The 12,586-nt window shown below is 43.8% G+C and overlaps 1 long non-coding RNA gene across 1 annotated transcript in view; it reads right to left on the bottom strand.

Annotated features, from left to right (window-relative positions):
• Nucleotides 1–12,586, bottom strand: part of LOC309668402 — a 56,128-nt gene that overhangs the window by 15,680 nt on the left and 27,862 nt on the right. The window contains exon 3 of the long non-coding RNA XR_014268211.1: nucleotides 1–12,585. This exon is cut by the window's left edge and continues 15,680 nt beyond it. This is a non-coding gene — a long non-coding RNA (uncharacterized lncRNA). The remainder of the gene's footprint in view (nucleotide 12,586) is intronic.

Genomic DNA, 12,586 nt, shown 5'->3' with positions numbered 1-12,586 from the left:
TATATTTTTATTGAATTATAGTTGATTTACAATGTTTCATATGTACAGCAAAGTGATTCATTTTATATATATATATATAATATATACTACATATGTATTACATATTCTTTTTCAGATTCTTTTCCATTATAGGTTATTATAAGATATTGAATATAGTCACCTGTGCAATACAGTAGGTCCTTTTTGGTTATCTATTTTATATATAGTAGTATGCATCTGTTAATCCCAAATTCCGAATTTATCCCTCCCCCTCTTTCTTTTTGGTAACCATAAGTTTGTTTTCTTTTTTTTTTTTAATTTTAATTTTATTGGAGTATAGTCGATTTACAATGTTGTGTTAGTTTCAGGTGTACAGCAAAGTGATTCAGTTATACATATACATATATTCATTCTTTTTTACATTATTTTCTCATACAGGTTATCCCAGAATATTAAGTAGAGTTCCATGTGCTATACAGTAGGTGCTTGTTGGTTATCTATCTCATATATCCCATAAGTTTGTTTTCCATGTCTGCGAGTCTATTTCTGTTTTGTAAGTAAGTTCATTTGTATCATTTTTTTAGATTTCACATATACATGATATCACATGATATTTGTCTTTCTCTGTCTGACTTACTTCACTTAGTATGATAATTTCTAGGACCATCCATGTTGCTTCACTTAGTATGATAATCTCTAGGTCCATCCATGCTGCTGCAAATGGCAGATACATATTTATTATAACAAATTCAAATAATAGTGAAAAGCACAAAGAAATTATTCAAAAATCTTCAAAATCCCTTCACCTCAAAATAATCAAAATAATCATAGCTAACATAAGTAAACATCATTGCAGATACTTCTTTCTATAGATGTACAGAGAGAAGGATAGATAGGCAGGTAACTAAGAAGGGAGAGTGGTTGGATGGATGGGTGGATGGATGGATGAATATTAATGAAATAGTCAGTTAAAAAGGGATCACACTTCACACACTATTTACTAAAAGGTATAAAATGCTGAAGTAAAGCTAATGGAATTACCTACCTTCATTTATCCTCCACAGGAGATATTATTTCTCAAAGATACCTCTAAGGTTAAGAAAACACATTATGAAAAAAATTAAGAGACTTGAATCGCTATGCGTTTTTTTTTTTAACAAGCTTCAGTTTTAGACAGTATCAATTGATTGGCTGCTATCAAAGGTAAGGAAACTAACACCCTTTTGTTTCATTTCATTTCCACCACCCCCCACTTCCCGAATATTATGAGCAATACTGTTTTCTTTTTCTATTTTTGTCTCTTAATATGAGTCATTGTCAGTGCATATGATCAGGATTAAATGGTGCATGTAATGGAGAAATGTGATGACATGGATTTCTATTACAGACAACAAAAAATAACCAAAAAAGAGAAAAATTAATTTTTTATTTGCCTACATCAGTGCAATAATAATTTCAACTATTGATGTGAACCACTGACCTTGTGTGTGCCTAATGACTATGTATCAGAAGAGTAATTATATATGATTGTCTTCAAATGTCAGATTTTTTAAACAGTAATAAAATTAAATGAGTGGTCAAACTGGATTACCTCTAAGCCTTTTGCAGCGCTAGGACTTTGCCCGGAGGGATCCTCATCTGAGTTCAGAAGAGACTTGCCCTGTCTCAGAGCAGAGCCAGACTTGAAAATAATAACAATCTCTAACATTACTCAGCACTTACTGACTGCCAAGCACAGGGTTATGAACTTCACATAGATTGGCTCATTTAATCTCCCAACATTCCAATGAGGGTCGTGCCATATTCTTAATTTTAAAAGTGAGGGAACTGAGGCAGAGTGGTTAAGTAATGCTCAAGATCCCACAACTAGTAAGTAAGTGACCCTAGATTCAAATGCTCTTCAGGGTAAATAGCAGAGCTGGAATATGAAAACTCCCCCAATCTCAGTAACTCACTAGCTGTGTGGCCTTGGGCTGATCACTCATCCTCTCTGGGCTATAGTGTCTCCTATAAACCAGGGACTAATAAGGACTTCCCTGACTGTCACCCAGGGCTTCACCGGGGATCAAGTGAACAGTGCCTGGAAAACAGCTTCCTAAAGCAGCATTACCACCTTCCTCCCTGCCAGAACTCAGCGTGGCACGCGGCCGGCGGCCTTGGTCAGGACTCAGGCAGGGATCAGCCTCTGCTGATGAGAAAAACATTACCCCGAGGCCACAAAAACAAAACAGTCCTCCTGCCAGGAGACAGTTACACGGGGTAGGCAAGGAGTTCCGATGGCCGGGAACACTTCACAAAGTTCATGTTCAGGGTGAATTCCAGCAGGACACTATTTGTTCATTGGGTTCATTGTCAAACTACTATTTGACAGGAGAAGGCATTGCATGGAAAGAATGTCAAGAGGGCGCCTGGCTATTGTCTCCACTCCCTTAGGCCAGATCTTTTTCCTCAGGTCCTGAGCATTCATCCTGCCCTGGAGCAGACACGCTTGTCCTGGCCGAGCCATCAACCTGCCTCTCCAGATGTGATGCCTAAAAGGTGAGGGCCAGAGGTAGGCCATTTCAAAACCTCAGTCCTCATGAAGAAAGAGGCCACCAGGCCGGCCTTCTGAGCCGCAGAGGCCCTGGGAGGCAGGAGAGCTGACTCCTGGCCCTGACTCAAAACCATGACCTTGGGCAAGACCCTTCTCCCCTCAGGGGTTTTGTTTTTCTATCCATAATACAAGGATGCACTCCCGGGACCCTTCTAACTCTGCCCTCTCGTGCTGGCTATTTTGGGGAGAGGTGCAGCATGGATATGACTGGCTGTGATTTATCTGGGAGATTTCCAGAGAGAGGAATTAAGCAAGAATCTGGAGACCAAAAAAACACTCAAGTTTTGCATCCTTAATCTAAAACTAGTTTTATCTCTGAAACATACTATTTGTTGTAGCCAATTTGCATTACTGTACACAAAACTTTTAGCATCTATCTTTCATACTGGAAAGACCCACATGATATAAGTAAGCTGTATCCTGAGTTTTCAGAACGATAAAGCACAATTTATCATATTAAGAAGATAATTTTGATAAGCAAGAATCTGGAGACCACAGACTATGATAAACTGCAGTTTAAGAACTCTGGCTGACACTGTAAAGTCATAAAGCCACAGCAGTTGGTCTGTAGGGCAGAGGAGAAGATAGTACTGCTGAGGAGCATCTGGGGACAAGGGTCTTTAACAAAGGGTCACTGGTACCCTGGATTATATATTATATGCAAAGCACAAGGAGAGAAGGAGGGAAAGAGAAGCTACAGAATCTTCCAAGATGAATGAGACATAAGCCCTCATAGGGCTTATAATGAAGGTAAGAGACAGCTGTGGACTGAGCCAAGAGAGGAATGAGGGGGTGTGGAGCCCCTCTTAGATCCTGTGCTGGGTGCGGCATCATCGAAGGTAAGGGTCCTCCCTGGTGCTGGGGTGGGAAAGCTGGCTAGGCAGAGGGTTACTCTTAAATACCATCCCAGAGCCTTGGAAAAAAATATAGCGCTCAAAGGGCCTGGGAAGCAGATGGCACTTCAGTTTCACACCTCTCAGCCAGGCCTCGTATCTCTAAAGGACTTCTGTTTCTCAGTGTGCAAAAAGCAGGAGCCACAGCTTCCTTCGCAACTGCCCACCCGCAGCACCCAGGGCCTCATACCTTTCAGAAGAAGCCAAGATTCCCAAACCCGTTTCCAGATCCGTCACTTACCTCATCAGCCACAGGGCTTCTCTCTGAGAGCTGGGTCAGGATCCCACCTCCCAAGGAGCCTGCAGGAGCAGAAGAGAGCCTGGATTCTCCCACCAGATCATCAGGAGCACAAGCTGTTTCTGCCTTGCTGGCTTCCTGTGCTCTGCTGCAGGTCAGGTCTAACCTGTAGCCCAGACAGACAGAAAAAGGAGCTGCTCATCTGGAGCTCAGCCCTGGAACGATGGCTACAATGCTGTGGGACCACCTGTGCAGGCCTCCCTCCTGCACAAACCTGAAAGGCCTCTGTGACCCAGGACTTTGTAAAGGTGGCAAAAGGATCATTTGAAAGACCCAAATCCATCCTATGTGATCAAACATATATTGCTGTTTACTAATTTTATATATATATATATACACACACACACATATATATAAAACATAACTTGCATTACATAATGTAATATATATTACATTATTATACAATAACAATTGCAATTATATAATAGTTATATAAAATTACATTATATATAATAATATATATAGTGTGTGTGTATATATATATATATATATATATATATATACACACACACACAGTGACTGTGACTAAGTGTGACTATAGTGTCATGGCCACAGTGGGGGCCTAGGATGAACTGCCAAACCCTCCTCTCCAGTCCTGGCTCCAGGTAGAGTTTCTGTGATGGTCTGATTTCATCCTCCTTGCCATGACCCGACCGTGTCTCGCCTGCTCACTCACTTCCTCAACTTGTCAATTCACATCCCACACAGACCCACATGAAACCTCATTAGAACGGTCATTTTTTAAAATATTTATTTATTTATTTGGCTGCGCCGGGTCTTAGTTGCAGCATGTGGGATCTTTAGTTGTGGCATGCGAACTCTTAGCTGCGGCATGCCTATGGGATCTAGTTCCCTGACCAGGGATCGAACCCAGCCCCTCCGGCATTGGGAGCATGGAATCTTAACCACTGGACCACCAGGGAAGTCCCTAGAACAGTCATTTCCTTCTATCAGATCCCATTTACTAACTGATGATAATTCCCCAAATCTCCTTTTTTAATTTTAATTTTTAATTTTTTTATGTTTTATTGATTGATTGAGTAAAAGAAACCATATCCTTATGACTCCAAAACCCAAGTCTCTTCCCCTTCACCATGTTGTGAAATATGATTCTTGTAGATGGCTTAAAAAGACCCAGAGGATATATACCATTTAGGATAGATTTCCCTCTCAAAATGTAAGCATTAAAAAGACACTCTTCTTGGATGTACAGAGTGGACATCAGTTATTTAGCAAATCCTCTTGTGCAGATGTGCCCTCGCTGGTGCAGGTACATGGGACTGTGTGTTGGGCTTAGAAGAGGCTGTGGGCACTGAAGATGTAAAGACTCAGCTCATGGACCCCACCTTGCCCCTGAGCCCTGGAGGCACTCAACCGTCCTTTCCCCAACAATGGAAACACCCCTGCCCCACTCTGCACAGTCCCTGGGTCCCTGGAGACTCTGGAGGGTTGAACAGTGGAGAGGAGCATCTGTTTCTTTACAGACAGAGGTGTCCAGGAGGGCAGGGTTACCTAGGCCAGCAGGGAGCTGCTGAGGAAGGGAGAACCACAGACTTTGAGGACTGATCCCCAGATGCCAGTGTTGCTGGTAGGGTAGCCTGTCTCCAAAGATGGCCCCATCCATTCCTTCCTTGCCTCTTGGATGTGGATGCTGGCCACCACAACAGGGGGTAGGGGAATCTGATTTCCCTCTCCTTAATCTTAGCTGGCCTTAGTGATTTTCCTGACCAAGACAATGCAGTGTGAGTGATATTCTGAGATTAGCTTGTAAAAAGCCTGCAGCTTCCACCTGGGACTCTTGGAATGCTTGCTCTGTGGGAAGCCTGCCATCATGCACGAGCCCTGCATATTGTGGGAAGGGAATGAACATTTAAGGAACCTACTGGGTGCTGGGTCAGAGCATGGAGTGAACAAGAGGGACAAGGAGCCCTGTTCACATGTTTCTAGGTTGTAACCCCCTGGAGAACAAGCATAACTGTAGCATAAGAGCTCGGTCTTATTTTTGTCTTGTATTGTCCCTCCAGTGACTAGACTAAACCCAGTAGTTCCCAAATGTTCAAATCTTTATTTTTAATTGTGGTAAAAAAACACATAACAAAAAATGTACTGTCTTAAAGCAGAAACTAACACACCATTGTAAAGCAACTATACTCCAATAAAGATGTTAAAAAAAAAAAAGTACTGTCTTAACCATTTTCTCAGTGTATAGTTCAGTAACGTGCAGCACATTCGCAATGTTGTTCCCATCTCTCCTTTCGCAATTGCCTAAAATTCAGTCTTAAAGTGACAGAGTCCTCATTTGCTGTGACTAGATTGTTCCAGGGATTTGACTCCTATTTGCTCCTGCACAGATCTTCACCTCAAATGCCCTCTGCCAATTGCCATTACGTGTTATCTGCACATTTTGTTGACTTGGTGGATAAAAGCAGGTCAGTTCTCTGCAGCCAAGAGCCTTAGTCGGGCTGTGGCATGGTCTCTCTTCCAGGGGACCTGGTCTCACAAAGGAGCCAGATCTACATGTGCTTAGAACACAACCTGAGCTGGGTCCTCCATATCAGATGCGGGGACCAGAGGACTGTGCCTTTAAAAGTGGAAGGTGCCTGCCCGTGTGGCCCCTGCTTTGACTTTTGGAGGAAGCAAGTTATGCAATGTCAGTTTCTTCATCTGTAAAATGGGAATAATATCCACGTTATAGATTATTTCAAAGCTTGAAAAATATGATGATGTACATGAACTATTTTACTTTGAAGTCAGACATAGCAAGTGCTTAATAAGTGGAAGAACAGTATTTGTTGTTGTTATTATTATCATTGGACCCCAAATTTTCCCAAGCCCTGCAAGGCTATAAGCACAAGTGAAGATGCTTTAACAGCAATAGGTCCAATTTCACCAGCTTATTGCTCCCCATCAACAACTTAGGTCCTCACTCCTATGGAAGGTGTCACCCATCTCTAGGGTATCCACTACTCTACAGGGTTCTACGGGTGTGCTGGAATTTTTGCAGGGTCACACTAGCTCTCTCTCTGCGTGTCACACTCAGCAAAGTTGTCCTAAAGTAATGTGGGTGGTGCACCAATGTTTTACATTCTTGGTAAAATGGTTTCAGTGTTTATCACAAGACAGGCTTCAGTCTCTTGGGACTGAGTCAAGAGCTATTTCTAAGGGATAAGACACCAAGCTGTGTTCACATTTCCTGCCCCCTCCTCCCCTGCACTGAGTGCTGTCCAAAGAGGTCGCTCAGCAATGATGTGTAAAGGCAACTGGTGGCCAAATCCGTCCCAGAGCAAGAGACATGGCCTAGGCTAAGCTGAGATCTGTCATCTTTATTGTACTCAGCTTTGACATCCCCAAAACAATCTCCCCAGCACCTGCCCTGTAGTAGTTATTTATTGCTGCATAATGAGTTCTTCCAAATTTAGTAGCTTAAGACAACAAGCATGTATTATGGAGTCAGGAATTCGGGAGCGGCTTAGCAAGGTGGTTCTAGCAAAGAGTGCCTTGTGAGGTTGTAGTCAAGGTATCAGCCAGGGCCACAGTCACCTGAGACTTGATTGGAGCATCCACTTTCAAGCTCACTCACAGGGCTACTGGCAGGAAGGAGGCTTTAGTTCCTTGTCACAGGTCTCTCCATAGCATATCATGACAGGGCTTCACCCGGAGTGAATTATCAAGAGAGTGACCAAGACATAAACTGCAATCTTTTATAACCTAATCTGAGAAGTGACATACCACTACTTCTGCCATATTCTGTTGACCTCACAGACCTACACTGGTACCAGGTGGGAGGGGACTATACAAGGGTGTGATACCAGAAGGTAAGGATCACCAGGGCCATCTTGGAAGCTACCACGCACCCTCTGCCCTCTCCCACTCCAGCCTCTGCAATTTTGCCTGAGGAGTGCCCACCTTTCTTCATGGTCCAAGAGGGGACTTTGGGGGCCCCGAGGATGGAGCTAAGCAATGACAAGGTAACACTGGGACCCAAGGATATGTGTGCAAAGGACAAGAACTAGGAAAAGAAAGAGCAGGACCGAGAAGGACAAAAGTAAATCAGAGGGAACAGGGTCTTGGGGGGAAAAAAACAGGTCTTCCAATACTGTGAGAGAGTAAAACTTGGGAATGTGCAGGGAACCTGGATCCTCCATGAAGCAGAAATAAGTGATTCATAATAACACAGGTTTATTTCCCTCTCATGCTACCTGTCCAAGGCTGGGGGCTCTGCTCTACATCTCCTCCTTGGGAACCCAGGCTGATAGATCAGCCATCATCTTGAACATTGCCCAAACTGTTGACAGAAAGAGAGCTCCAGAGGGTCTGGTATTGGCAAGGAGATGCTCTGGCCTAGAAGTGATGCACACCCCTTCCATTCCCAACCCATAGGCTTCAAGTGGTCACTTTGGCTCCAGCCACAAGGGTGCCTGGAAGTACAATCTTATCATGTGTCTGGAAGAGAGGACAACTGGAAGTATTTAGAAAACAGCACTAATATTCCTTAAAGTCTAAGAGAGGACCAAACTTTTCAGCAAAAGGCAAGGAAGGGGTTAGGGCTGGATCTTGGGGCCTAAGCTGGAGTATAGCAAAATGAGGCTATTCCATGACTGTGCTCTAAAAGGCTCTCTGCTGGTTACTCCATCACCCTGGGTCCAGTTTATCCTTTGCTGCCTCAAAGGAGCAAACATCTCTCAAGTCCTCTGTGTCAGGCCTAGGTCATTCTCTGACCCTCCCCGTATACTGTACGCCTCCTCGCCCAACCGTTTGATTCAGGGGGAGGATGCCTGGACACCAGGTCACGCACACCCCCAATTTCATGCTCCAAAGCATGGCCAGACTGTTGAAATCCCTGGGGACAGCCCCCAACCCACTTCCCAGAGATGAGTATACCTCTGCCCCTAGCCTGACCTCCTGCCCATGGTTCTTGGTAGACAGATACAGGCCAAGCGCCCATCAGACCTGAGAGGTCCCTGGAGAAGTAAGGTCCTTGCCTGCTGAGGCCCCAGTTCTCTCCCTTTTGACTAGTTCAACTACTGGGAATGTCAAGTTCTCACCCACACTAGCCAACCCAGCCCACCTAACCTAGGCAAAGGTCCCACCTCCCCAGCAGGCCTTTCACAAAGACACCTGGATGTGGATGGGCACAACACATGGTAACACTCTGGCTTCTCTCCACACTACCTCCTTGCAGCTTTGTTGACATTCTCTCCTTCAAGAACAGCCTATGTTAGAGCTGGCTTAGTTATTGTCAAGGTCTAAGTACTCCATTCACTCACTCACAGATTAGGAAATATCCGTGGTTCATCAGTAGGACTAATGCTACCTGACTCCAATCTCTTACCACCCACCCCTAAGCATCCCTAACAAACATACATCACAGTGAAATCAGTGTGTTTGCCATGCACCTCTAGCTTCCCCTTCCACCAGATTGCCTCCCAGCCCTCTCAGTGGAGAAATTCTGGAGCCAACGGTGACCCTAAAGCCTGAGGCATTCAGAGATCAACTCTCCAGGAGGGGCATATCCATGGAAATTCAGGACATTTGTCACATGAACTTTGGCATTAAATTTCACTCTTAGGGGCCAATCTCATCGCTCGGTTCTTTATTGAAAACAGTTACAGTGGTAACACTCCAGGGGGAGGCAGACAGCCTCTGAATGGGGCAGCCAGGAACTCCTCGTGGATCAGGTGGTATTTAACTTGGGCCTTGACAATTGGGAAGTTTCTCAGCAAATGATGATGAGATGGGACGAGGTCAGTTTAAGGGAACAGCATGAACAAAAGCAAGGAGGTGGAAATTTGGCTGATTAATAGAGTATGTACAATGGGGCAGTGGAGATAAGGCTGGAAAGACAGCTTGAAAACTGGCTGTAGAGAGCCTTGAAATGTCAGCTAAGGAGTTACCTGGATTTCACAGGAGAGATAATAATCAGAATAATGAAGAACTTAACTAACATCTATAGAATGTATACTAGGTCAGGCATCAGGCCAAATACTTTATATGCATTATTATCTCACAACAACCTAACAAGTTGTTGTTTTCCTATTTTAAAGATGAGGAATGTTGCCACAGAGAGGTTAAGTTACTGGTCCACGGTATGTAAGTGACACTCCCAGGGTTCAAACCCAAATCTGCCTGACTCTTTCACCACTAGGTGAGATTAAATAGTGAGCAAAAACATACTTAACAGAAGTGCCTCCCATGGCCTTGGCCTTAAATGGCCTCAGGGGAGATTGGCAAGGAAAGCGTCAGCCTGAGCCAGATGGTTCACGGAATAGCTCAGACCTCACCATCTGCTGTCATTCACAGCTGACAGCTGAACAGAAAGCCTGAACAGACAAGTTGTCTCAGGTGGCAGGAAAGGACGCGAAAGCAGCATAGGGGGCGGAGGGTGTAGAGGTGTAAGTCATAGATACCTCTTGGGCCCCAGATGTCTCTGGGGACACCAGTTCATGTTGGACAAAGGTCCAGATGAAATGTGACCCTTCTGCACTCTGGGACTCCCAGAGCTGCCCTGCCAGACCACAGCAGGCCTTCTCAGAGGTGTCCTTTGGCAGAAATGCGATTTGTGTTTCCCCTGTGAGGGCAGAGTCCACATTCTGGATCTATTCTGGCACTGTCTTTCTTCAGAGACAACCTGTTCTGTTCACTGAAGCATCCACTTCTAACCAGTTGCTCTGGAGAACTTCCGGGGGCTTCAAGACACCCACGAACACTGAACCTGTGGAAGTAAGCCCTGTTCTCCATGCCTCTGGCTGCAGGAAACCATAAGGACACATATGGTGGCCAGAGGGCAGGTGAGGGCAGCAGAGAGCTGGAAACAGAAGCCCAGGAGAGAGCTAGTGACTGCAGCTGGGGGCGCTCCTGCAGGAAGTGGGAGGGGCACACCGAGAACCTCCAACTGCCAAGGAAGTCCCCTCCCCTGGGTTCACCCGGAGGCCAGCTCAAGTTGGAGCATAGATGCTAAGGGAGCGCACTGGGAAGTCCGACCTAAGGAGAAGCAGAGAGATGCCAGAGACAATAGCACCGAGAGTCCAGAAGAGGGCGGGGAACATGCTGGAGGTCACCAGGGGTCCTGGAAAAGCTCTGAGCATGGGCCAGCCTTGTTCTCCCCAAGCCAGGAGAGCAGAGAGGCATAAAAGCAAAGAAAAGCTGCCCAGTTCGTTTTATGAGGTCATCATAACCCTGACAACAAAACCTGTCAAGAACAGTATAAACACAAGAAGAAACAACAGACAGTCTCACTTTCGAATATGGACAGAAAAATTTTGAGAAAAACTTTAACGAATTGGATCAAAGCACATTAAAACAAAGATCCGTGATACTCAAGCAGGGTTTATTCTAGCGATGTAAGGATGGTTTGACATCAGGAAATGTATTTAAATTATACAGTTCATCAATAAGAAAAATAAATCATCCAAATCTAGATTCTGAAAAGCATTTGTTAAAATTCCACATCCATTTCTGTTGGTTCTTTTTTTCTTTTTTAACAGTTAAAATTTTAGGAAGAGTAAGATCACCTCTTTTTTTTTTATTTATTTTTTTCTTTCGGAGCACGGAGTCTTAGCCACCACACCGCCAGGGATGTCCCCTGATAATCTGTTACCATAATGAAGACCAGCAATATCTTACTTAAAATTGAAATACTATAGACTATTCCATTAAAATCAGTAACCAGAAAAGGATGTTCAGTCTCACCATTATTTAGTATTGTTCTAGAAGTTAAGGTCAATGAAATAAAGGAAAACATAAAAGAGAAACAAGAGGTGCTAAGACAAAATTATCATTATTTATCAAATCTATACTTTAGTTATCAATGCTATATGTTAAAATTCCAAGATAATGTCCAGAAAAAAAAATAGCAGTCAAGAAGAGCTTAAAAAATCACTCAGAATAAAAGAAAAGTGAATTAAAACAATGGACAATGTAAGTTTTCTTAACCCCCTAGAATGATAGCTATCAAAACATTTGAAAACATGTCATTGGGCTTCCCTGGTGGCGCAGTGGTTGAGAATCCGCCTGCCAATGCAGGGGACACGGGTTCGAGCCCTGGTCCGGGAAGATCCCACATGCCACAGAGCAACTAAGCCCGTGCGCCACAGCTAGTGAGCCTGGGATCTAGAGCCCACGAGCCACAACTGCTAAAGCCCACGCGCCTAGAGCCCATGTTCCTCAACGAGAGAGGCCACCGCAGTGAGAGGCCCACGCACCGCAACGAAGTGTAGCCCCTGCTCATCGCAGCTGGAGAGAGCCCGCACGCAGCAGCGAAGACCCAACGTGGCCAGAAAGAGAGAAAGAAAACATATCATTGATAAGGGTGTGAGTAAACAGACGCTCTCATACATTGCTGATGGCACTGTATCTTGGTATAGCCTCTATGGAGAGCAATTTGTCAATAGTTAAAAATTATAAATGTACATGCCTTTTAATCCAAAAATTACTCTTCTAGGAATTTATCCTATGGGTATCCTTGTATATATGTACAATGTTATTCTTTTTTATTTGTTGTTATTATACGAAAATGGAAACAAATATGTATCAATGCTCAATAAACAATTATAGTGTCCATTCAATGGCATACTGTGCAGCTTAAAAAAGAACAAAGAAGCTTTTAATATACTGAAATGGAATGAACTCTGAGATAAAATGTTAAGTGAAAAAGCAAAGTACATAAGACTGTGCTAGTTTGCTATCGTTCGTACATGTATTTTTTAAATAGGAAAAATTATACTTACATATTTACTAGTTTATGCATAAAATATGGATGCATATAAAAATATGTATAAATACACAAGAAACTAGTAACGTTTGTTGCATCTGTATACCCTTTGC

This window comes from Balaenoptera physalus (genome assembly GCF_965194825.1).
Source record: "Balaenoptera physalus genome assembly, chromosome: 10".
Lineage (NCBI taxonomy): Eukaryota > Metazoa > Chordata > Mammalia > Artiodactyla > Balaenopteridae > Balaenoptera > Balaenoptera physalus.
This window is presented reverse-complemented; position numbering and strand designations above follow the sequence as displayed.